The following is a 25839-nucleotide window of genomic DNA, read 5'->3' as shown; positions in this document are numbered from 1 at the left end:
CATTACCTCGGATAGATCTGCTTTTTGATCAATTGGCCGGAGCCAAAGTTTTCTCCAAGATAGATTTGAGATCAGGATATCACCAAATCAAGATAAAGCCTGAGGATATTCCCAAAATAGCATTTACCACAAGATATGGGTTATATGAATACTTGGTAATGTCTTTTGGTTTGACAAATGCTCCAGCTCATTTCATGTATCTAATGAACTCAGTATTCATGCCTGAGATAGACAAGTTTGTAGTAGTGTTTATTGATGATATTTTAGTATATTCCAAGAATAAGAAAGAACATGCAGAACATCTCAGAATTATTCTGACCCATTTGAGAGAACATCAACTATATGCCAAGTTCAGCAAGTGTGATTTTTGGCTTAAGGAAGTGCAATTTCTTGGACATGTCTTGTCAGCCGAAGGAGTTGCAGTTGATCCAAGCAAAGTGAAGGATGTGCTTGATTGGAAACCGCCAACCACAGTTCATCAAGTTCGGAGTTTTCTAGGTTTGGCGGGATATTACCGTCGGTTTATTCCAGATTTCTCAAAGATATCAAAGTCCATAACTGAATTGTTGAAGAACCAAGTTAAGTTTGTCTGGTCATCAGATTGTGAGAAGGCTTTCCAGACTTTGAAGAGACTGTTAACCACTGCACCAGTATTAGCCCAACCTGACATTGAGAAGCCGTTTGATGTTTATTGTGATGCTTCAGGTATTGGTATTGGAGGTATGTTGATGCAAGAAGGCCGAGTCATTGCCTATGCATCTAGGCAACTTAAGCAACATGAAGAACATTATCCGACTCATGACTTGGAGTTAGCAGCTGTGGTTCATGCTCTGAAGATTTGGCGGCATTACCTGCTTGGTAATACGTGCCATATGTATACAGACCACAAAAGCTTAAAGTATATCTTTACTCAGTCAGAGTTGAACATGCGACAAAGAAGATGGTTAGAACTGATTAAGGATTATGATTTGGAAGTACATTATCACCCCGGTAAAGCAAATGTGGTTGCAGATGCCCTCAGTCGCAAAAGTTATTGCAATTGTCTGACAATGAGAACAATGGGTTTGAATTTATGTCAAGAAATGGAAAAGTTGAATGTAGAAGTAATTCAACAAGGAAGTTTGACCAACATAATTGTTGAAGCCACTATTCGAGATCAAGTTATTGCTGCTCAGAAGGAAAACAAGGGTATAGCCCATATCAAGGAAAGAGTCAAGAATGGAAAAGCGGAATGCTTTAGTATTGATAATGAAGATGTGTTGTGGTTCAAGGATCGCCTGGTGGTACCAAAAGTTCCTGAGTTGCGGCAGTCAATTCTAGATGAGGCACATGCTACTAGGTTATCAATCCATCCGGGAAGTAACAAGATGTACCATGACTTGAAGCAAAGATTCTGGTGGACTAAAATGAAAATAGAGATTGCTAGATATATAGCAAAGTGTGATACTTGTCAAAAGGTGAAAGCTATACATTTGAGGTCTGCTGGTGAATTACAACCATTACCTATTTCATCTTGGAAGTGGGAGGATATAAGTATGGATTTTATTGTTGGTCTACCCAAGACATCAAAAGGATTTGACTCAGTATGGGTTATTGTAGATCGACTCACTAAGTCAGCACATTTTCTTCCAGTCAAGACAATATATCCTACGATCCAATATGCCAAAATGTATTTAGCAAGAATCATGAGTCTCCATGGAGTACCCAAGACTATTGTGTCAGATAGAGGTACATAATTTGTCTCCAACTTTTGGAAACAATTGCATTCTTCATTGGGTACCAAACTTCTGTATAGTACAGCTTATCATCCGCAAACTGATGGACAGACTGAAAGAGTTAATCAAGTACTTGAAGATATATTAAGGTGTTGTGTTCTTAACTATTCCAATAAGTGGGACGAATGCTTACCTTTGGCCGAGTTCTCATACAACAATAGTTATCAGGAAAGCATTAGAATGGCTCCATTTGAAGCACTCTATGGTCGTAGATGTAGGACATCATTGAGTTGGTCTGAGCATGGAGAAAGAATGTTGTTAAAAGAGCTTTTACGCAAAAAAACTTTGATCATTGTTAAAGCTATACCTTGAATCCCTGAGCCTGCATTACTGAGTTTATCAGTTAATATTTCGAATAAGTCTTGTTGAGTACTTTCGTACTCAGGGTTCATTGACCCTTGTTGCAGGTGAGCCTCATGAGCAGATCTGTTTTGGATCGTGCTGCATGACTATCGTTCGTTCTGACGATGAGAAGTAAATGTGTGATCCTTGGGCAGGATGTTTATTTTGTGTGATATGTCTATATTAATTATGCCACTCCACTACTACTATGGTTTGTAATAATTATCGAACTTAGTTTGTAAGGTTTAAAACAACTGGTTTGTAAACTATATTATCGTAAGACTTCCGCTGTTTTTACTCTGGTTTTGATATTTGAATAAATATTGTAATACTACAATGACTCTGTAACGTGATCCTGCTCGGAAATCGTGGATGATTCGGGGTTCCCCGAGGACACCCGACAGTCTTTTTAAGTTATTGGAAACATATGCATAAATGTCAAAAGTCGTCGGACAGTGACAGGTGCATGTGGGCCCTATAACTTAGGAGGTTCTGCCACACGCGCCGCCTCGCATTGGTCGAGGGAGGGGCCGACCCGGCCGGTCCCCGATCAGCCCGCGAACAACCATTACCGCCAGCTCATGGCAAAACCACCGGAGCAACTGGTGGGGCATCCTCCTGTTGGGGGTCACACACAAGCGCCGTCCCCAAAGATGCAAGGGAACGATCATGTCCCCCCGACCAACTGGCATGCTCTGCCACACTCGGAGCAGAGGGGCACGAAGCCAATGATGCCTCCGAAGGTAGCAGCGCCCGTGCCTGCTTCACCTCTCGTTCGAGGGCGGTGTCTTCACTCATAGCGTGCTTCCTCGACTTAGGAACATCGCCGCACGTCTCCACATCACACCCACCACCAACGGACGTAGCCGTGGACTTACGATGCTCCATCGAGGTCACAACAGCGCCCCTGACTCCTTCGTCCTTCGAGGCACTTGTGTCGTCGCCCATCTCCATGGGTTCCTCTGACTCAAGCTCTGCCTCCACATCACTCTGCTCTCACCCCCAGGACCCGCCGGTTGATCTCTTTCTCCTTATCGAACCTCCTCCGAGCCTTTTTGGCTTTTCTCTTCTTTTTGGCAAGCGTCGCCTCCCTTTGGGCAACTTGCCGAGCCACACCTTCCGGCCCACTCGGAAGATGCGGTCGGGATTTATAGCCCGCGAGTCCCTTCAAAACGGGCAACTCAGAATCAATCAAAACATCAAAACAAGAAGGAAAATGTCACAAAAAGGGGGGCATACCAAATTGGACAACTTTGCGGAATGGAGGGGACTGGGCGTCCCTTCGAGGGAATCTTTATCCCTCAACTGCAACACCCGATTGAGATGACTCCAGACTTCATCCTTTGGCAATCCACCGGCGATGCACGGTTGGGATCCATCGGGCCGACGTATTCCCACATTGGCCACGTTCTTTCTGCTAACGGGGCGACCTGATGGCAGAAGAAGGTCTGGAAGACCCGCAAGCCATCGAGGCCATGTTGCACGAGCCTCTGAAGCTCCATCTTGATAACCTCCAACTTGTTCTACCGACTGGTGGGACCCCACAACCAGCTTTCCCTCCTCTCCATCCTTTTCCCAGTAAACGTCAGGAATGGCGCTTCCACCGGGTTCCTGATGTAGAACCACTTACCGTGTCACCCTCGGTTGGAGTCATAGGGGGAGTACACAGGGTAGGGGACCGACGGCTTTGGTTTCTTTTGCAAGGCAAATCCCCAAACCGATGCGATTCTAGGCGGCTTCCCCTCGGTCAGGGCTCGCCCACTGACGATCCGCCGGAAGAGGTCCACGTGTGGCTCCATCCTGAGGAAGGCCTCACAAACGGTGACAAAGCCAACGATGTGCAGTACCCTAGTCGGATTGAGGTGCTACAGCTCCAAGCCCCACTCGTTGAGGAGCCTGCGCAAGAACCAGTGCGTGGGATACCAGAGCCCGCACTAGTGGAAGGCGAGGAAGGAGACGACCTTGTTGGCCTGGGGTTGCGGAACAACTTCCCTTGGCGCAGGAGCCCTCCAATGTGCTACCTCCTTCGACGGGAGCAGCCCCTTCTTAGCGAAGGCGGTTAGCACCTCCTCATCCACATTGGAAGGCCTCCAGTTTGACATCGTGCCTCAGATTTACGAACGAATCTATGAGTTCTCCTCTCTCTCGCTCTACCCTCCTCTCTCCTAGAAACCGCCGCGGCACATGAATAGACTTGGCAAAAGGGAGGAAGGAGGAATGACAGTGGTAGAAGGAAGACAAAAGAACGGGAGGAAAATCCTCTACCTTCCCCCTATTTAATGCAAAAAAGCATGCAACGGAATGTGGCCCTGGCTGATGGGACGTGCCCTGCCCGATGAAACATCGCCTGGTTAGCAGGACGTGGCCTGGGCAGGGCCCACCACTACCACAACCCGGGCATGGGAAATAAGGCGCAACTGCACGCAAATGATCCTCCGCCTTCCCAGGCAGGATTTCAAAGGGCCCACCAATGGAATCTCCATCGAGGAGAGGCCAACGGGTTACCCAAGTCGATCGAACGGCTCAGGCGGCTGCCGAGAGACAGGTAAGGAGCAGCGGGATACCCCATGTGGGTTATGCTGACCCCATCACGAATGACGGACATGGATCCCATTCGGACATATCTGATAGGAGCTCCCCAGACACGTCACTCGAGCCATCGAGGTAACCTTGCCAAAACCCCCTTTTTGTTTTCTAATGCATAATCATTCATTCATCCATTCTCATGCATGCATTCAAACATTCATCCCATACATCCAAGCATTGCATATGCAGTTGTTGCATCACAACGCTTCATGTTACGTCACGAAGTGGTAGTCGCCTCATTTGATATGAGCGACGACCAACCGAGGTTCGAAGGTCGACCCGCAAAGGGCTCAAGGCTGCCTCACGTCAAATAGAGCCAGGGGAGAAAACGCAGATGAGCCCCAACGGCCCTCGCCCGATCCGCTCAGAAGCGGACACAGTCATATTGACCTTCTCATTCGATCCTAACCTCGAGCCATGCCCATAGAATGTCCATCGAGGGTAGGCCAACGGGCCACCTGAGTCGGTCTCTAGAATGGCTCGGGCATCTACCGGGAGGTGAGTTAAGGAGCAGTGGAATGCCACATGAGTGCTATGCCAACCCTATTATGAACGACGGACCCAGATTCCACTCGGACATACCTGTTATTAAGCTCACCGAGCGTGTCACTCGAGCCATCGAGGCAAGCAACGTTAGCTCAACCCCTCCGGTTGTGGAAATCGTAGACGATGAAACGAACGAAACTAGACTGACCCCTCGGCCGCGCATGACACTTGGGTTGGCGTTCCGTCTTGCCTAACCCCTCGGCCATGCCCGACACTTGGGATGGTGCTCCATCTCGCCTGACCCCTCAGTCATGCCCGACACTTGGGATGGCGCTCCATCTCGCTCGACCCCTCAGCTGCGCCCGACACTTGGGTTGGCGCTCCATCTCGCCCGACCCCTCGGCCACGCCCGACCTTTGGGTTGGTGCTCCGTCTCGCCCGACCCCTCGGTCATGCCCAACACTTGGGTTGGAGCTCTGTCTCACCTGACCCTTTGGCCACGCCCGACGCTTGGGTTGATGCTCTATCTTGCTCGACCCCTCGATCGCGCCCGATGCTTGGGTTGGTGCTCTGTCTTGCCCGACCCCTCGGCCGTGCTCGATGCTTGGGTTAGTGCTCCATCTCGCCCAATCCCTCAACCATACCCGACACATGGGTTGGCGCTCTGTCTCGTCCGACGGTGACCCACAATCTTACACCCACTGAGTACGCTCATGAAACAAGTGTAAACAGCCCCTTCACGACTTCACAGAAGTCCCAAAAGGGCTCGGGGGCTCCAGTCGGGTTCATGAACCTAGGGTCCCCAATGGGCCTATTTCCCAGCAAAAACTCAGCCCAGTAGACGGCGTAGCAACAACACGTGCCTCCCGAGCTAGCCCAGATACCTAATGATAGGCCAGAAGAACGATCCGGTTCTCGACCGGAAGGCCTGGCCAAGGTGGAGACATAGTCCGACTCCGACCTCCTTTTCTGACCGGGATACACCAGACCTCTGCTTGTAGCTCTTCCCCGACCAACACAGTCGAGGCCGACTCGGAATGACCGACCGAGGACGCCCGCTCGGTGAAGGCCCAGGGATCAGGTAGAGCAGATAAGGTAAGGCGCTCAAGTCAAACCGCAATACCGAGGACCGTACCCTGCCATACTCTATGCACCTACAGGACGGTGCCACCAGGCCATGCTAGAAAGGCACTATGCAACCTTCCAGGCATGTTAGAACCCAAACAGTATTGTAGGCGCCGACATTTGATATACTAGGCGAACTCGGTAGAGCCTGCCACATGCATCTGGACATAAACAGTATTGTGGGCGCTGATGACCATCTCATACCCGACAGCGTGGGCAACAAGACTAGGTACCACACGTATACATTCTCTCTCTTTCTCTGACTTGTAAGAGGCCATCTCCTTTGACTATAAAAGGGGATGAGCTCTCTCCTAAAAAGGGATCTGGCGATTCAGAATCTGGCTCTCCTCAAAAAAGAAAAGCTAGACGATTTGAGCACTCAACCTGAGAATTCGAATAACTCAATAGCTCTAGAACTCTAAAGCTACACAGAGCATACGCTTTAATACTTAGCGCATGTTAGAGCCCCTGTCACTCTTGACCCTTCGGTTCAGAGTCCGACCGGGCCTTTAATACCCCTTTCTTATTCCTACTTGTTTATAACCCCACAGCAAACTTCGAGCACCTGGGCTCAGGAATAAAGTCTCCGACCGACCAAAACTGGACGTAGGGCACGTTGCCTGAACTCATATAAATCCTGTGTCATTGAGTGTTAGGCCACATCTGATCACAACGCACGACAAAACTATAAATATTTACTTGTTGGTCATTTTTCGCACCGACACATAAGTACCCATCTCTGATATGTATATGAGTATAAAACACACAACCTAAGTACACAAATTAAAGTGCAGAAGTTTAATTAAGATAGATATGCAAATTCCCACCTATGACTGTGGTATTTTTGCGATGTATCAAGAAGCTCACGCTTTCCCCTAATCCTTATTGGAGCCCCTCGCAAGGCCCAAGCTCCCTGGTCAGGTAACTCCATGGATGGTCTCCGGGCCTTCCCCACGTGCAAGTTGGTCTCCAAGATGGCCTCTATCAGACTGCTCCTCGTCGTCTTCAATATCGAGCTTTCGGTCAAAACGTTGCAGGCTTTGTTCCCTCTAGTACATCGGTGGTGACCACACCACAAATATTATTGGTGTGATCTCGCAAGACTACAAGCCCCTCTGAGTACAACAATGGTGCACACAAGCACCGAGCGAACAAGAGGTATGCAAACCTCAATAACACTAGGCCTAAACCTAGAGCAAACGCTTTTAACGATGGTCTAATTAGCCTAAACACTTCGCAAAGCACCTACACTAATCACCTAATATTTACCTAAGCACTTTTGGTGGCTAAAGCACAAATGGATGAACCTCAACTTTCAGTTATTCATGGATATCTTCATAGTAACATCTTTGTGTATTTGGAGGGAGTGTGATGTGTTTACTTAAAAAAAAGATGTCTAACTTAGGCCATTGGAAAGTATCTATCCGATAAGAGGTTATCCTACACCGGTGCAGGATCAAGGAAGAGTTGCATCCTATTATCATGGATTGGATAAATTCTTTGTAACTTAGGTGTTTTGGATACCCTACTGACTTTTAGTCATTTCTTTTGCTGTGTCAGCCCTGTTGTTTAGGTCTTCTCTTGTATATTTTTTTAATTAGCTTAGGTAAGTTTTTAGGTTAGAAGGGTGTGTTCTTTTTTTTCTCTATCTCTCATGCTTTCTTTTCTTTCTTTATGTGTGTTTTGGGCACCTCGTTGCTCTTGTTTTGTCTCCCTTTTTAATAATAAAAAGTTCTTCTAGCGACCTTACCTGTTGTTTTTTATAAAGAAAAAGAATCAATCCCATCAACTAGCTTTAACTACGATAGCAAAGTTGAAACCACGCGCACAATGAACATGCCAAAACGTCGATGCAGTAAGTAATAAAGGGCTCAAGTAAGGAGGTGCAAACTCCCAAGATGAACCAATCTATCTAGTGGCGTTGGTTACCAAAATCCAGCACCCAATTCACGTTGGTGCTCCAAAAGGTACGCTCCTGGTCACCAAATCTTCCCCTGGTCATACTACTTGCCAAAAAGACTCCCACCAAACAAAGCAAGTGTCGCAATCCACTTAGGCTCACCACTACCGCATGACCAAGGGGCCATAGTTTCTAGACCAAGGGAGGGATCTCCTTGACCGCACACACCTTGGTACTCAATCTCTGCTTCTCTCTTGTTGTCAAGCTAAGGCCTAATCACTCACTAATGATGACACTAATGACTCCTATAGTGGATGGAGTGTTCCAACTCTAGCATTAGCTTCATGTAGCCTCAAGGTACTCCCACCTACCAAATTGACCAGCGCATAAGGTATATAGCCCCCTCCCCACACAAAAACAAGTCGTTGCTCAGGAATTGGCCATCAACGGACCGTCAAGTGCATTATGCCCTGTTTGTTTCCGCTTATAATCCGATTCTTAGTGAAAAAAGTGAGAATTCCGCCATATGCCTGATTCTTTTCACTACCGCTTTTGAACTTTGAACTAGGACACTCGAGAATCAAGAATCCCCACGGTAAGATGATTATAAGCGGTCCAAACAGGACCTATAGCTGTGGCACTAACCATTGGACTTCTGCTGATGTAAACCACATGCACCATCAACAACATGATCTGGAGTTACAGCACAGTTCAGATTGTTTGGCACCCTTCTTTTCTCCACTCCAGCAGAACGTATGGTCTGTTCATCTTTCCAACTATCCCAAAACCCTAATCCTGTGTTGATTGTAAAATAGTTCTTATTTGTCTAGCACTTGTCGTCTCTCATCTCTGGCACCTTGTTTACCAGGCATGCTTGTATTTGTTGGCGTGTTTATTTTCTGAGATGTGAATTGTTCCATGCGTGTAATCTCTTATGTTTTACTTGTTTCTTCGTGTATTTAATATTTTTCTGAATTCAAATGGCTGAATAAAACAGTCTAACACATAATATACACACAGGTTAGCTCTATTAATTATTTTAGTAAGTTTTTCAATTATCAAAACTACTAAAGACATAATATACTACACACTCGGTCTAACAAAATTTCCACCTTTCCTCTAATGCAATATGATGGGGAAAGGGTGCGTAGTTATGCACTGGCACGGATCCATAAACTAGGTACTTCCTCTATTTTAAACTATATGATAATTTTTTTTGTTATACAATTACATATACACCATGTTTATATACATAGTAAAAATAATAATATATTCAGAAAATCAAAATACCTTGTAATTTGGAAATGGAGTACCAGAAAAATATATATACACGACAGTGTCCACCATGTTGGAATGCAAATCCAGCCCATGTTGCAAATCCGCCCGTGAGGCGATCGAGTCCTAATCGCTCGGTTGGTTGTTCGGCCGCTGGTTGAGGTCAGGATGCCGTGTGGATATTATCGGGGCGATGTCGCATAGAATTTTTTTTTCTTCCGGAAGTACCATTATGCACCGGCTTATCATCGACTCGTTAATTGACCGCGCGCGATATGTCACTCACACCATCGTTACGACGTGACGAGAATAGGAAAATTCGGCCAACACACGGCATCCAATTTGCTTCGGCAGGCAGCTAACCAGTAACCACGCGTCCGGCCTCCTGTCATCGAGGTCGGCAAACGCGCGCTGGCCTTTCGATACGTGCGGGCCAAGCCCGTGACACGAACGCCTCGCGGTTGCAGCTGATGGCTGAGCTATAGCCATCGCAGTCCAATGGCACAAGCGTGTGGTGTCAGCAGCGCTGACCCGCGGTGTCGCCGCCGGAGGCAACACTCGTGCAAGAGGCGCCGACACACTTCCATGGTAAACTTTTATTCCAAATCACGGTGTACCTTCTTTGACTACCGGCCATATATCATCAATCACTGAGAGATACTAGTACCGTTAAATATTAAAACAAATTTGTGAAAAATACAAGCACCGTGTCAAGTCATCACTGAGCCTCAGTTTGCCAGTTCCAAGGTTATTAATCAAAGAGAAAAGGTCCTACTATGACATCTAAATCTATACGCATCTCTTCTGTACCATAAAAAATTATAAGTTACATTCAATGACGTCGGTATTAATTTTGTATCCCTTATCTACCATTTTTATTTACTGACTTATCCTATATTTCTCTGAATTTTATGGTAATTTCAGACAACACTCTTGTACCACCGATTATTATAAATAAATTGTTATTTTTTATAATTTATAATTTGTCTTTGTGCCATCACATATCAATTTTTTATCTGTGTCTGACAATAGAAATAATTGTAAATTGTTACTTGCTTTTATTCCAACACAAATCAGATTTTATTGGGTTTGTAGTTTTGTCAAACGAGTTTTTTATTCAGAACCAAATTGCAGAATATGTCTATAGAAATTATAATGAGCTAAAACTATAACTTTAACATAAAATGTATGCAATAACCGTCTCCTTAATTTTAACTAAGAGTCGAGCACTTGGATTTTAGCAAATCCTTCTCTTAATGGTAATGCAAAAGGATGATAGCCTGTTCGGGAGGCCGTAAACGATCGTGGATTATTTACTGCTGGCTGGTTTGGTGTGAGAGAAAAACACTATTCTCAACTAGAAATTTACGATCGTTTACAAGCAAGCGAACAAGCTTCTTCCTTGCTTTTCTTTCTCTCCTGAGTCAGGAATACCTTGTAGTAGCGTTTAGACTCCCGCTGCCACAGTTCTGTCCTCCCCCACGAGTCACGCCCTATCACTAGGTGGTGGGCAACCCTGGATAAGAGAGACCCGATGATGAGTCACACCGCACACGCGAATTGTGACCGGTGCGAAGATCTGCGTAGCTTTTGCCATACATCATATAAACTACTAGAGAACAGACTTTAGAACGATGTCTCAATTTAGCATTAGCCTCGGCATTTTTTTTTTTTGCTCTCGGGACTAAAGGACCCTTTAGTCCCGGTTGGTAATACTAACCGGGACTAAAGGTCCTTACCCAACGGTCGTCCGCGGGGCAGGGGCCTTTAGTCCCGGCTGGTATTACCAACCGGGACTAAAGGTAAACCTTTAGTCCCGGCTGGTAATACCAGCCGGGACTAAAGCTTTTAGTCCCGGTTTGGGTGATGCCCCGGGAATAAAGATTAATCTTTAGTCCCGGTTTGGACTCCTAACCGGGACTAATAATCCCGGCCTATAATTCAGCTCATTTCTTCCTCCCCGAGCCCGAGCCATTTCATTCAAACTCACTGCCTCTGTTTTTCAGCTTGTTGTTGTTCTTGCTCTCTCCCCCTCCATTGGTGTTGCTCTTCGATTTTGGAGGTAACAAACTTAATCCTCTTATGTTTTATCAGTAGCTTATCTCATTTTGCGATGTAGATGCATGTGTAACTTTATATGTTGGACTTTATTATGATTTTATATGTAAACTTAGAAAATTGTAGAAAATCCGTACTAGTTGAACTTGCGGACCGTGTTCAAGTCGGCGAGCATGTTCTCTGCCGAGCGGTAACGGACATCAAGGAGGAGCTTTGATTCTACGAGGGAGAGCGGCAACGGTCGTGGAAGACCGTGTTCCCTTTCTCGTAGAATCGGAGCTCTTCCTTGGCCTAGTACGGTGCCGTCCGGTGGAGAAATGCTCGCCGAGTTGATCACGTAAACAAGGTCAACTAGTACAGATGGTTATTTATTGAAACATGTTTTTGAGCTATAATTTGATGGATATTTGATAACTTCAGACCTACAAATGTCATCTACAAATGTTACTATCCTCGGCAACCTAAACGTCCGCGAGCTCGCCGATATCGAGCAGGTCACTTAGAATTATTTTTTCCATGAAATGAACTACTTAGAAATCATGCCTTTTTTAGAATTAAATTTTCCATGAAATGAAAAACTTAGTAAATAGTTAGAAAATTATAGAAAATCCGTACTAGTTGAACTTGCGGACCGTGTTCAGCTCGGCCAACATGTTCTCTGCCGAGCGGTAACGGACGTCAAGGAGGAACTTTGATGCTACGAGGGAGAGCGGCAACGGTCGTGGAAGACCGTGTTCCCTTTCTCGAAGAATCGGAGCTCTTCCTTGGCCAAGTACGGTGCCGTCCGATGGAGAAATGCTGGCCGAGATGATCACGTAAGCAAGGTCAACTAGTACGGATGGTTATTTATTGAAACATGTGAAATCCGTACTAGTTTTGTTTAAATATATCATTTTAGAAAATATGAAATTTACACTAGTTTGCAAAAATAAGTATAGAAAGTAGATGACAACTGTTACCGAATCATCGGCCTCTCGTTCGATTGCGAAACGACTGAGGCCAGAACTCCCTCTCATTATCTGCGGCAAGTGTAAGCAGAAGATTGTGATGGAGTACCGAGTCAAGAGACAGGGACCCAACAAGGGTCGTGTTTTCTACAAGGGCCCGGATCGCGATGTGAGTTTCTTACGCAGTTTATCTTTATGGCTAATTGACCTGCTTTTTTTGAATATTTTTGACTAAATATTTTTTAGCTTTAATTACAGTGGGAGGGCAATGGATACGATGGTTGGTACTGGGAGGAAGATTATGCTACATACGTGCAGAATTTGGGTGCGCTTGAGGTAGCGGCTGCTGCTGATGAGGCAGTGAGCCAGCAGGAGAAGCTTATTGATATTCAACAGAAGAATGATTTGTCTATTTTAGTTGCGTACGATCACGAAATAATTATGTTACTGAAGTGCATTATAGTTTTAGTTTGTTTAGTGATAGTTGGGATTGCTTACGTTGTAGCCAGACTTAGTTAATTAATCAACCGTGTGTGTATCATTTATGTTGTGTAATAAAATACTAAATTATATTCAAGGTTTTCATAATTTGTCGTGTAATACAGATTATGTCACGCCATTGGATGTACAATGCTGATCGCCGCTCCCAAGACTTTATTGAGGGCTTGCACTATTTCTTAGGTGTGGCCAAGGCAAATAAGTGGGATGGTTTCATATGCTGTCCATGTGCCCTATGTAAGAATTTAAAGGAATATTCAAGCTCAATGAGTCTTCATTCACATTTGCTTAAGTCAGGTTTCATGTCAAACTATATATGTTGGACTAAGCATGGAGAAAGCGGGTCATGATGGAAGAAGGTGAAGTAGAAGATTTAGACATTGATGACATTATTGCTCAGTATGGTGCCTTTGATGATACTACAATGGGGGGAGATGAAGAAAAGGTAGCGGTAGAAGATGATCTCGGTGATGCTCTTGGCGATGCCATTCCTGATGCACAACAAGAATGGGAAAGTGAAAAAGAGAAAGTTAAGTTCGAGCGCATGCTTGAGGATCATAGGAAGTTGCTATACCCGATGGCCGAAGAGGGGCAAAAAAAGCTGGGTACAACACTAGAATTGCTACAGTGGAATGCAAAGAATGATATATCTGACAAGGCATTTGGGAATTTATTGAACCTCATAAAGAAGATGCTTCCGAAGCCAAATGAATTGTCCACCATTACGTACGAAGCAAAAAAGGTTGTCTGCCCATTGGGATTAAAAATCCAGAAGATACATGCATGTCCTAATGACTGCATCCTCTACCATGGCAATGAATACGAGAATTTGGATGAATGCCCGGTATGTAAAGCATCGCGGTATAAGATCAGGCGCGATGATCCTGGTGACGTCGAGGGTGAACAACGTCCTAGAAAGAAAATCCCTGCCAAGGTTATGTGGTATGCTCCTATAATACCACGCTTAAAACGTTTGTTCAGAAATAAAGACCATGCAAAGTTGTTGCGGTGGTATAAAGAAGACCGTAAGGTAGACAATATGCTGAGACACCCAGCTGATGGGTCCCAGTGGAGAGCGATAGACAGGGAATTTCCAGAGTTTGCAAATGAGGCTAGAAACTTAAGGTTCGCCTTAAGTACAGATAGTATGAATCCTTTTGGAGAGCAGAGCACTAGTCATAGCACTTGGCCAGTTACTCTATGTATCTACAACCTTCCTCCATGGTTATGCATGAAGCGGAAGTTCATTATGATGCCGATCCTCATCCAAGGTCCGAGGCAACCTGGCAACGATATTGATGTCTATCTGAAACCATTAGTTGAAGAACTTCTAGTTTTATGGAACAAACTAGGTGTATGTGTCAGGGATGAGTACAAACAAGAACACTTTGACCTACGAGCAATGTTGTTCGTAATAATCAATGATTGGCCTGCTTTAAGTAATCTTTTAGGTCAGACAAACAAAGGATATAATGCATGCACACATTGTTTTGATGACCTTGACAGTATATATTTGAAAAGATGTCGAAAGGTCATGTACCTTGGCCATCGTCGATTCCTTCCGTTGAATCACCAAGTAAGAAAGAAAGGGAAGCATTTTAAAGGTAAGCCAGACCATCGGAAGAAGCCTCATAACCGAACCGGGGGAAGATGTACTCGCAATGGTCAAGGATGTGAAAGTAGTATTTGGAATGGGACAAGGCAGTGAATATGTTCCCAAAGATGCTAAGGGACACGCACCCATGTGGAAGAAGAAGTCCATCTTTTGGGAGCTACCCTATTGGCAAGTCTTAGAGGTCCGCAACGCAATCGACGTGATGCACCTAACAAAGAATCTTTGTGTGAACCTGTTAGTATTCATGGGTGTGTACGGGAAGCCAAAGGATTCACTTGAAGCACGCCAGGACTTGCAGGGCATGAAAGAACGAGACAACCTTCATCCAGAGAAGACAGATGATGGACATCATTACTTAAGTCCTGCTAGCTACACGCTTAGCAAAGAAGAGAGGGACAGCATGTTCGAATGTCTAAGCAGCATCAAGGTCCCATCGGGATTCTCCTCCAATATAAAGGGTATAATAAATGTGCCAGATAAGAAATTCCTAAACTTAAAGTCCCATGACTGCCACGTTCTTATGATGCAATTGCTTCCAGTTGCTTTAAGAGGAATTCTACCTCCACATGTATGTCTAGCCACCGTGAAGCTATGTGCATTCCTCAATGCAATTTCTCAGAAGGCAATCAATCCAGTGGAACTAGCTACTCTACAGAATGATGTGGTTCAATGTCTTGTCAGCTTTGAGTTGGTGTTCCCTCCATCCTTCTTTAATATCATGACACACATCCTAGTTTATTTGGTGAAGGAGATTAGTATTCTTGGACCTGTGTTCTTACATAACATGTTCCCCTTCGAGAGGTTTATGGGAGTCTTGAAGAAATATGTGAAAGTCCGTTCTAAGCCTGAAGGAAGCATCGCCCAGGGCTATGGAACAGAGGAGGTCATTGAGTTCTGTGTTGACTTTATTCCTGACCTTGCCCCGATTGGCGTTCTCGAATCACGACACGAGGGGCGACTCAGTGGTAAAGGAACTTTAGGGAAGAAAACATATATCGGCATGGAAGACGATTATTTTAATAAAGCACACTACATAGTTCTTCAGAACTCATCATTGGTGCATCCGTACATCGAGATATATAAGGAGTTCTTACGATCCAAATTTCCAGGAAAGACTGAAGCTTGGATTAGGCGTCAGCACATGGAAAGTTTCAGTGGTTGGTTGCGAAAAGAATGTCAAGGCGATGACAATATTGATGAGCAACTGTATTTGTTGGCTAGGCAGCCATCGTGGCATATCCTCACGTACCAAGAGTACGAGATAAATGGTAATACATTTTACACAGTTGCCCAAGATAAAAGGAGCACCAATCAAAATAGTGGTGTTCGCATAGATGGAACAAATCCAAATGGGAATATACAAACATATTATGGCCGCATAGAAGAGATATGGGAACTAGACTACGCACCTAATTTTAAAGTCCCTTTGTTCCGGTGCCAATGGGTGAAGCTGACCGGAGGAGGGGTAACAGTCGATAAAGAGTATGGAATGACAACAGTGGACCTCAACAATATTAGGTACAAAGAGGAACCATTCGTTCTTGCTGCCGATGTGAGTCAGGTGTTCTATGTGAAAGACATGTCTACAAAATCAAAGAGAGGAAAAAACGAAGACATCAACTCAATGATCAATGAGCCAAAGCGCCACATAATTCTTTCTGGGAAAATAAATATAGTGGGAATTGAAGACAAGTCAGACATGTCAGAAGATTATGAAAGAAATGTCCGAATTCCACCCTTCATAGTGAAGAAAGATCCAAGCATCATGTTAAATGATGAAGACACTCCATGGTTACGACAAGATCATAACCAAGGGTCATACGTCAAGAAGAAATTCACTGTTGTGCCCGCATGATACAACGATGCATGTTTAATATATTATGTTTTAGAGACGGATATTATATAATATGTTATGACTTCACAATTGTAGATCTTGCTGAGATGATCAAACTTGGTATTCAGAGTTTTTTCATCTGAGGTCATTTAGTGTCTCATTTGAGCAAGTTTGACCAAGTCAAATTTGGTCAAATAAAAAAACAACACTTTGACTTTAGTATTATGAACTCTAAATGACTTGAAATTGAAAAGTTTTGAATACCAAGTTTGTTAAACTCAAAAAGATCTACAATTGTTGTTTTGATCAACTTTCCATTTGAGAAAGTTTGGACGGTTCAAATTTGTGATTTTTAAATTTCGACGCCTACAAACTAGTTTTCGGGACCCTAGATTGTCTCAAATTGAAAAGTTTTGAATACCGAATTTGTTAAGCTCATCAATATATACAATCCTTATATAGGCCATTTTTTCATTTGAGAAAGCTTGAACAAAATATAGTTCAAATTTCACAAGTGTGTGACATAGTTTTAGAAAGTATATATGAGATTCAAGAAGTTGTGACTAGTGTTTGATAAAAATTTCTCAAATGGGAAAATGAGCTATGTAACAATTGTAGATCTTGCTGAGATGATCAAACTTGGTATTCAGAGTTTTTTCATCTGAGGTCATTTAGTGTCTCATTTGAGCAAGTTTGACCAAGTCAAATTTGGTCAAATAAAAAAACAACACTTTGACTCTAGTATTATGAACTCTAAATGACTTGAAATTGAAAAGTTTTGAATACCAAGTTTGTTAAACTCAAAAAGATCTACAATTGTTGTTTTGGTCAACTTTCCATTTGAGAAAGTTTGAACGGTTCAAATTTGTGAGTTTTAAATTTCGACGCCTACAAACTAGTTTTCGGGACCCTAGATTGTCTCAAATTGAAAAGTTTTGAATACCGAGTTTGTTAAGCTCATCAATATATACAATCCTTATATAGGCCATTTTTTCATTTGAGAAAGTTGTAAAACAAAAAATACTACATTTTCTCTATTTTTATAGGTTCAACAAAAAATTCCTGTCAATTTTGGTCAAAAACCGAGAAAAAATTAAAACATTGACGTTACAATAATGTGATAATAAATTTCCTATCGAATAATATTAGTTTTATTAATTTTAAGTTAGAAATATATTTTTGCATTAACAAAATACTTAGTATTAGTAACATTTATATTCTATATTCATAAAAGAAATTAAAAACTTTAGGTTACAAAATTTTCCTATTTACAATAAATAATTAGTTAATCAATAGTATTTTTTAAAATAAATATTGCAAAGTATTGAAGTTGCTATGGAATTAATTGATTAACCTAGTATTAAACAAAAACAAAATCCCAGGCCTTTCCAATTACGCTGGCGGGTTGGCAAATTTTTCAGGGCTTCAGTCCCGGCCCAGACCAAGAACCGGGACTAAAGGGTGGGCGGCAATTTCGGTGCCCGCCAAAAAATACCTTTAGTCCCGGCTGGTAACACGAGCCGGGACTAAAGACCATTTAGTCCCGGCTGGTAAGATCAACCGGGACTAAAAGGTTGGCCTTTAGTCCCGGTTGGTATTACCAGCCAGGACTAAATGTCCTTTAGTCCCGACTCGTGTTACCAGCCGGGACTAAAGGGTCGCGGGCTATATATATCGAACGTCTGTTCTGTTCATCTTCGATCTCGCCTCCGTCGCTCAGCCCCGCCTGGCCGCGCCATCCGCCGTCGTCGAGCTCGTCTCTGCCGCGCCGCCGTCGTCGTCTACCCCCGCCTAGCCGCGCCATTCTCCAGGCCCGCATCGCCGCATCCCGTCTCCGCCGCCGCACCCGACCCCACCCTCCGTCGCCGACGCTTCCCGCGCGCCCACGCCGTACGGCCTCCGTCGAACTCGATCTTGATCTGCTGCTCTTGATCGGCCAAGTTTTTTAGATTTTTTTTATAAAGTCTCGGCTGTATGTTAGATTAAAATATATTCAATTTTAATTAGTAGTTTATTGTTAGTTTTTTAGTTATTTTTAGATAGTTTTTGATATATTAGATTTAAATGTATTAAAATTTAATTAGTATTTTATTTAGATAGTTTTTTTAGATAGTTTTTTATTATAGTTTTTGATATATGTTAGATTAAAATGTATTATCTTACTAGTTTATCTAATTTCATGTTAGATTTATTTAATTGGATTTAGTAATTATATATTCTATCTCTCTATATATATTATATCTAGAGAGATTCTATATATATGTATACATATGTACTTAATTATTTCTATATGTATATATACATGTACTTATTTTCATGTGTTGAGAGAGAGAAAATTGTATCTACAGAGACATTCTATGTGTATCACATGCATATCTAGAGATATAGACATATGCACTTATTTCTATATGTTGAGAGAGAGAGAAAATATATTATATCATTCTATGTGTATATATATACATGTACTTATTTCCATGTTGATGAAATATTATGTGTTATTATATTTAATTGGATTTAGTAATTCTATATGTGTTATCACATGTACTTATGTTATATACCATAGTAATTCTATCTATGTGTTATCTTGAAGATACAAATGGCTGCTCCGAATGATAACTTGAGTGATGACATAATGGCGGATATTATCAACGCCGGCACCAATGTGGATGTAGATGACACGAGTCAGTACTTTGCTGATTATGAGGATATCCTAAATATGCCGGTGGTTGAAGATCAACAAATTGTCGCGCAAGAAAATACTGGCGAGGTATATTCGATTATCTATCATCTCTTATAGATGCATGCGTACGTATATTTGTTGTTAATCGTTGTGTTTCTACTCATGTAGCCGGTCTCTGGATCTACATCAACCACCGACAAAAGTAGGAAAGTCCGAGGGCCAAAAAAGCCATTAGAGGGCCGTTTCATAATATCAGAATTCGACACCGACACCAGCAAACCATTGGGACCACATGCTCAGACATATGTCAATCAATGTGGGTTCATTGTAAGGGATAGGATCCCAGTTAGTGCTCGTGAATGGAAGCAGAAGATATCCGCTCCTAATGTTAGTTTTGTATCTGATCGTGACAAGAACCTAGCTTGGAGAGATATCACTCAGCATTTCACATTACAAGCAGATGATGCTTTGAAGGAGCTAGTGAGGGATTGGACAATGAAGAAGATGGCAACATTGTTCCAGAGTTGGAAGAAGACATTGTATAAAAAGTTTATCTTGAAGAATGCTACGCCGAATTTCAATGCTAAGGCGTTTGTCAAGTTGGAGTCCCATTGGGATGCCTTCGTAGAATACAAGACATCCCAAGACAGTGAGGAACGTGTGATGAGGAATCAGCAGAATGCCCGACAGAAGCAATACCATCATCGCATGGGATCAGGTGGTTATAAGAGTGCTATTCCCAAGTGGCAGAACCTAGAAGCAAAGATTACTGCCAAGGGAATCATACCTGAAACAATAGAGAAGAACTGGCCTCAACGCGCGAAGAATTGGTTCTACGCTCATGGGGGAAGCCTAGACCCAGACACTGGCAAGCTAATTTTCAGCCAAAAAATTAAGAGAGCAACACAGAGACTAGCTCGTGCTAGGGAAGAAGCTGATAGTGGTGTTTTCAAGCCCAACAGAGAGAAGGATGAATTAACATATGCCCTAGAGAATCCCAAACACGGTGGTCGAACAAGAGGCTATGGGGCGGTTCCGTGGCTACACGCATTCCCAGCAGACAAGGATACCTACAGAAGCCGCCAAAGAAAGAAGGATGAGGAGGCAGAATGAATCTGTGCATTAGAGCAATTTGTTGATGAGTCACGACAAGCATTGCTTGAATCACGTGAACGAGAAAAATCTCTTGAGGCAAGAATGCAGGAGGAGATCAAGAGGCAAGTGCAGCTAGCAATGAGTCAAATGCAATCGCAATCAACGCCGGGAGTCACCATTAGCCCCGTTGGTCAGATGAAAAGCAGTTGTGCTTCTACGGAGCTACCAGTTATTCAAGACGACGCTGGGTTGCGCTTCCCTGTTGATGACATTACCGAGCCTCTAACAACATGTGAGCTGCACATTCCAGATGGTAATAATGCATCAATCATGGTGGCTGTCGGGGTTGTATCTCCAATAGACCGAACGAAGACACCAAGAATCCATGGGTCAGTTATTCAACCTGGATATGCTAGTGTCTCGGTCGATAGAGTGCTCAAAGGTTACAGCAATGTTCCTCTTGACATTGAAGGCGGTGATGGGGAGAAGACACTAGGAGAAGCAGAAAAGACATTTATTCAATGGCGCAAACGCTTCATCATCATTCCTGGGGCGCCACCGCTTCCCCTACCTCACCCTAGGTACGAATGAAAGTGAATAAAATATTATTTTCCATTAATTTTCTATTGGCTTAAAAAATAATTGACACACAACTTGTTTTTGTAGCAGGATCTCCCCCCAGCCTAGCCTAATCATTCATTCCCCATCTCATCACAGCATCGCGGGGGGCGAGACGACTTCATCCCCATGGCGATCGCCAACTCCTACACCGGCCCCATCGCCTCCACAACGATCTCCAACTCCTACACCGGCCCCACCACCTCCACAACGATCTCCAACGCCTCCACGCCGGTCTCCACCAACACCGGCCACATCGCCTCCACGCCGGTCTCCAAAACCACCCCCACCCCCTCCACAGCGACGCACTACAAAGACGTCTAAGGTCCCGGCGGCAAAGAAGACCCCAAGAAAAAGAGTTATTTCTCAAGAAATACTTTCTGAAAAGACTGATGAGCAAATAGCAGCTGAAGAAAACAAAAAAGTGAAAGATTTTTTTTATAGATACCAAAAAGAAGAGTCAAGCGAAGCTTAAGGAGAAGCCGTACTTTTACCTACCACGAGAGGTGCTGAGGCAGAAGGTCGATGCTCACAAGAAAAAGATGATTGAACTTCGTAAGCCTTCGCCACTATCAGACTATGACCGCTCCCTCGTGAAGTCACATGATGCAGATAAGAAAAGGAAAAGAGCATCAGGGAAGGATGTCCCACAGCTCGGACAACAGAAGCAACCAATGCAAAATCTTGTTGTTGCTAATCAATATGGTTCCAACATAGAAGTCTATCGACCAGACAACTCTAGAGAAGTGTCGGTTCAAGCCCTTAATGCTTTTTTTTCAAGATACTGGTTTAACCTTGGATCAATTGACGGGCAAAGCTCCAATCCAGAACCTAGAAGTTGATACCTGGAAGACTTATAAATATGGCAAAAGTCTGTACAACCGTACGGCTCTGAATGAATTGGGTACGCAAATGTACTTGCTCAACAAGTGGTACATGCAGGCGTGTGGCAGGGGTGAGCAGTGGATCTTTGTCAGATTTAGAGACCATCATTACTTCCGTGGCGATGACATCTTACATATTAGTTTCGAAGAATTGCATCAACTATACCACATGGACGCTCTGGACAAATCAATCATTAGCTTCTTTTATTTGTAAGTGATTCTTACTTTTATTTAATAAACTCACTTCCATGCGTACGTGTATATAATTATCCTCACATGTAACTTATATTTATATATAGATTCCAGATGTCAGAGCTCTAAAGAATACAAGACACCAGTGTTGGCTTCATTGATCCTTATATCGTATTCAAAACCGGTATTATTGTCAAGGAGCGATGGGTATCTGAAGCACAGGAGAATATCATGATGTTCTTCGTGAAGCAGCACGACAAGATAACAATACTTTTCCCATACAACTTTGAGTAAGTGTTAATAATAATGTAGTCTACACATTTTATGTAATATCAATACAACTTATATGCATGTACGTGTGTGTATAAACCAATGCAGTTTTCACTGGATACTCATTGTCATTGAGTTAAACTCAAGTCGGTTACTAATCTTTGACTCGTTAAGAAAAGAACGGGCACTATACTAAGATATGATAGACATTATCCAGGGGTAATTTCGATCTCTCGCGCACAACTATTATTGAATAGACTTTGCCATAATTTATTAACGATCGTACATTATTGGTCGCACAGGGTTTGGAAAGAGTTTATTCGGCAACATCGCAAGGATTGCAAGGCACCACTTAATGTAGTTGAAATACCAGTAAGTTGTACTATATACACTTTCCCACATGTTTAATTACTATATCGTACTTCAATTTACGTGTGAGATGATGAGAATAATCTTCTTCTCGTACAGTGGTGTTTGCGGCAGGAACCAGGTAATAACTTATGTGGATACTACGTTTGTGAATTTATCACTGCGCACATAAGAAGAACTCCTGAAGATGTTCTCAGAGTACGTATATATCAATTTTTATTTATTTTTAAATGAATATATATATACATATATGTGTATTAATACTTTTCCTTTTATTTCAAATGCAAGACTGAATGGTTGAAACGAAGGGTCATGCAAAAAGACCATCTGAAAGCAGTTCAAGAGTCAATAGCAGGATATCTTCTAGAAAAAGTGCTAAATCCCAACAGCGAGTTCTACTTTGATCCTAAGGAATAAATGATGTAAATTAAATGTTTATTGATATCGTTATTTTCGAGAACAAGATTATGAAAGTGTTGTATATATACATATATATATATATCTATAATATATATAGTTTCATACTTTATTCGAATATAATAATGCTCAAGATGAGAATTAGATGTAATTATACGCATGCGTGTATTTATATTAGCAGCGTAGAATACGTACATAAAAACATATTATATATTAAACAAATACGTGTAACTGAACTGAAAACAAATTAAACAAAAAAAAAGAAAAAGAAAAGGAACCTTTAGTCCCGGTTGGGGTTACCAACCGGGACTAAAGGGTGAATCGTTAGTCCCGGTTGATGTTACAAACCGGGACTAAAGGGTGCGCCAGGTTTGCTCGGCTGGAGGGCCTTTAGTCCCGGTTGGTGTTACCAACCGGGACTAAAGGTCCCTCTTTAGTCTCAGCTCGATGACCCGGGACTGAAGGTTCCACCTTTAGTCCCGGGATCGTTGTCCCGACGCGGTAACCGGGACTAAAGGCTGTTACCGTCCGGGACAACAAATCCATTCTGTAGTATATACATTATCTGCACAGGTAGATGTTCGATTCATGGAACTTGTATTCTATCTTGGAGAACATTATAGTTGGCATCGAAGTCCAAAACATCACTAGAGAAATGGTCTTTTGTAATAGTCCACTTCATAATCAATTAACACCAACCAACCGTGATGGTAGCTTCCACACCTGTTCAAGGGATACAACATCGAATAAGGTCCGGTTGGCAAAGAAATAGTGATACAACGTCAATTAGTAACACTATTGCTCCGCACCACTAACTGAGATGCTTTGAAAAAACTATCATGTCCGATTTCTGACATGGATTGGTTATTTTTAGAGAAAAGGTCTCCCCGCTTTATTAATCATAAAACGTTCAAACATTTAGGTTGAAGGGTATTGACGAGCCCGCCACAGATAGAAAGGCCTAACAGCCAACTTCGTGCTCATCACAAATACCCAAGACGCTAATTCTAACATTTTCATTCGTGTGATGAGCCACAGCCGAAGAATCCTGTCCCTAGTGCAGAGCATCTGGCGAGTCCATCGTTAAGTAGCTTAATGTTTCGGCATTCCAACCGATTCTGGCGGCTGAGTCCGCCTTCGCTCCTAGGTCCTGATCCCACATGGGCCTCCATTTTTCCCACATGATCCCACATAAGCAAGTTTTTCTCTCCTTACCAAGTGACTCCCTGAAAGCACAAAGAATTGTGTAATTTCCACAAACACCGCAAGACAACCGAACCAATGATGTTATAAAGCTCATGTTTCTTATTAGCAATCCATTTAGTAGCAACAAGCTCAAAATTAATATCCTTCATTAATCGCCAGAACCAAATTAGATGTCCTATATTTTTTTTAAGCTCATTCTATTGCACTTAGCTCATTGACAAAAACTTTAAAACACTATTATAATTATTTACAGTGATCATGTTGCCATTAATCGCCAGAACCAAATTTAGATGGCCTAGATGTTTTTTAAGCTCAATTCTATTGCACTTAGCTCATTGACAAAAACTTTTATAAACACTATTATATGCCATTAGCTAATTAATTAGGCGTCATTTTGAAAGAATAAAAAACGTTTTTCACGAACGCCATCCAGGTCATCATGAAGCTCCAAATAGCTACCAAATATATAGGCTCTACTCTAGAATCCATAAACCAAAATGGCATGCAGGGTTGTCATGTATAAAGCATGGGCAAAGTGATATCAGCAACCATATACCGTGTCGAGGTTAATAGAAAGTGACAACTTAAGGCCTTCTTTGGAACGGCTCAAGCCACAGAGCCGTATCAAACGGCCATATAAAAATGGTTTCGGGGAGATTAGAGAAGCCGAAACATTTTTTACGGAGGAGTTTGAAGCCACGAAAACATGGCAAACTTGGCATAGTTTTATTATAAAAACTAGGTAGCGTGTCTGTGCGTTGCTACGGGATAGCTAACATTTTGTACTAAAAACATATGGATCGCATAATAAGATAACAATACTGTAAAAATTAAATATCAACGTTAAAGTTACAGTTAATCCAAAAAGCAAAGTTTGTGAAATTAACAGTCATGAAGAGCGCGGCGTCACATGCTTACAAACTCTACTTTATAGACATTTCCGTGATGCGCCTAAGATAATGTTTTATATCAGCAGGAAGAAATCTCCGATATCCATTTCTTTCGTGTGCCAATAAATCCACGAAAAAGTTCCGTCGCATCTTCATACCATCCTGTACACAGGCTCGAGTATATATGTCAATATTAGTGCCTGTCGCATGGGTAATACTGCGTCTCTTGAAAAATCTTCCATAAAAACTTAAAACAAAGTGTTATACTCACCGTATAAATATGTGTGGCTTTTGGTCTATTCCACGCAGACATATACTGTAGAATAAGATATCCACTTAAGTGTCTGTGGCAAGATTCACGATCAGCGATATATAGAAATAGTTAAATCGTAGGTATTATTCTTGCAAGCTATAGTGACTCTACGTTAGTTATCCATCTATGTCCTCTGCAATGTTTCCTTCCCATCTGAATTTCCATTTGAAGACATCTCATTCCATCCAGGAATATGTACATTCACTGCGTTCGTGTACTACAAGGTAAATCCAAGAGTGTATCTGGCATACATCAGCGTTGGTGTCTTTACACAAGTCTTCAATAGGTCTAGGATCAATCATGATAAGCATTTTCTCCTTCTGATCGAAAATATAAAGCATATACTTTCGAACATACAGCCATGGCAAAAGAAATTACAAACATGGTAGCGTTTAGAATAGTATATAGGAAACAAGTAATAAAAACAGGAGCAAGAGACTTACATATCTGCATTGTGCTAAGCT

This window comes from Miscanthus floridulus, chromosome 7, assembly GCF_019320115.1.
Source record: "Miscanthus floridulus cultivar M001 chromosome 7, ASM1932011v1, whole genome shotgun sequence".
Classification (NCBI taxonomy): Eukaryota; Viridiplantae; Streptophyta; class Magnoliopsida; order Poales; family Poaceae; genus Miscanthus; species Miscanthus floridulus.
Note: the sequence above shows the minus strand (reverse complement) of the source record.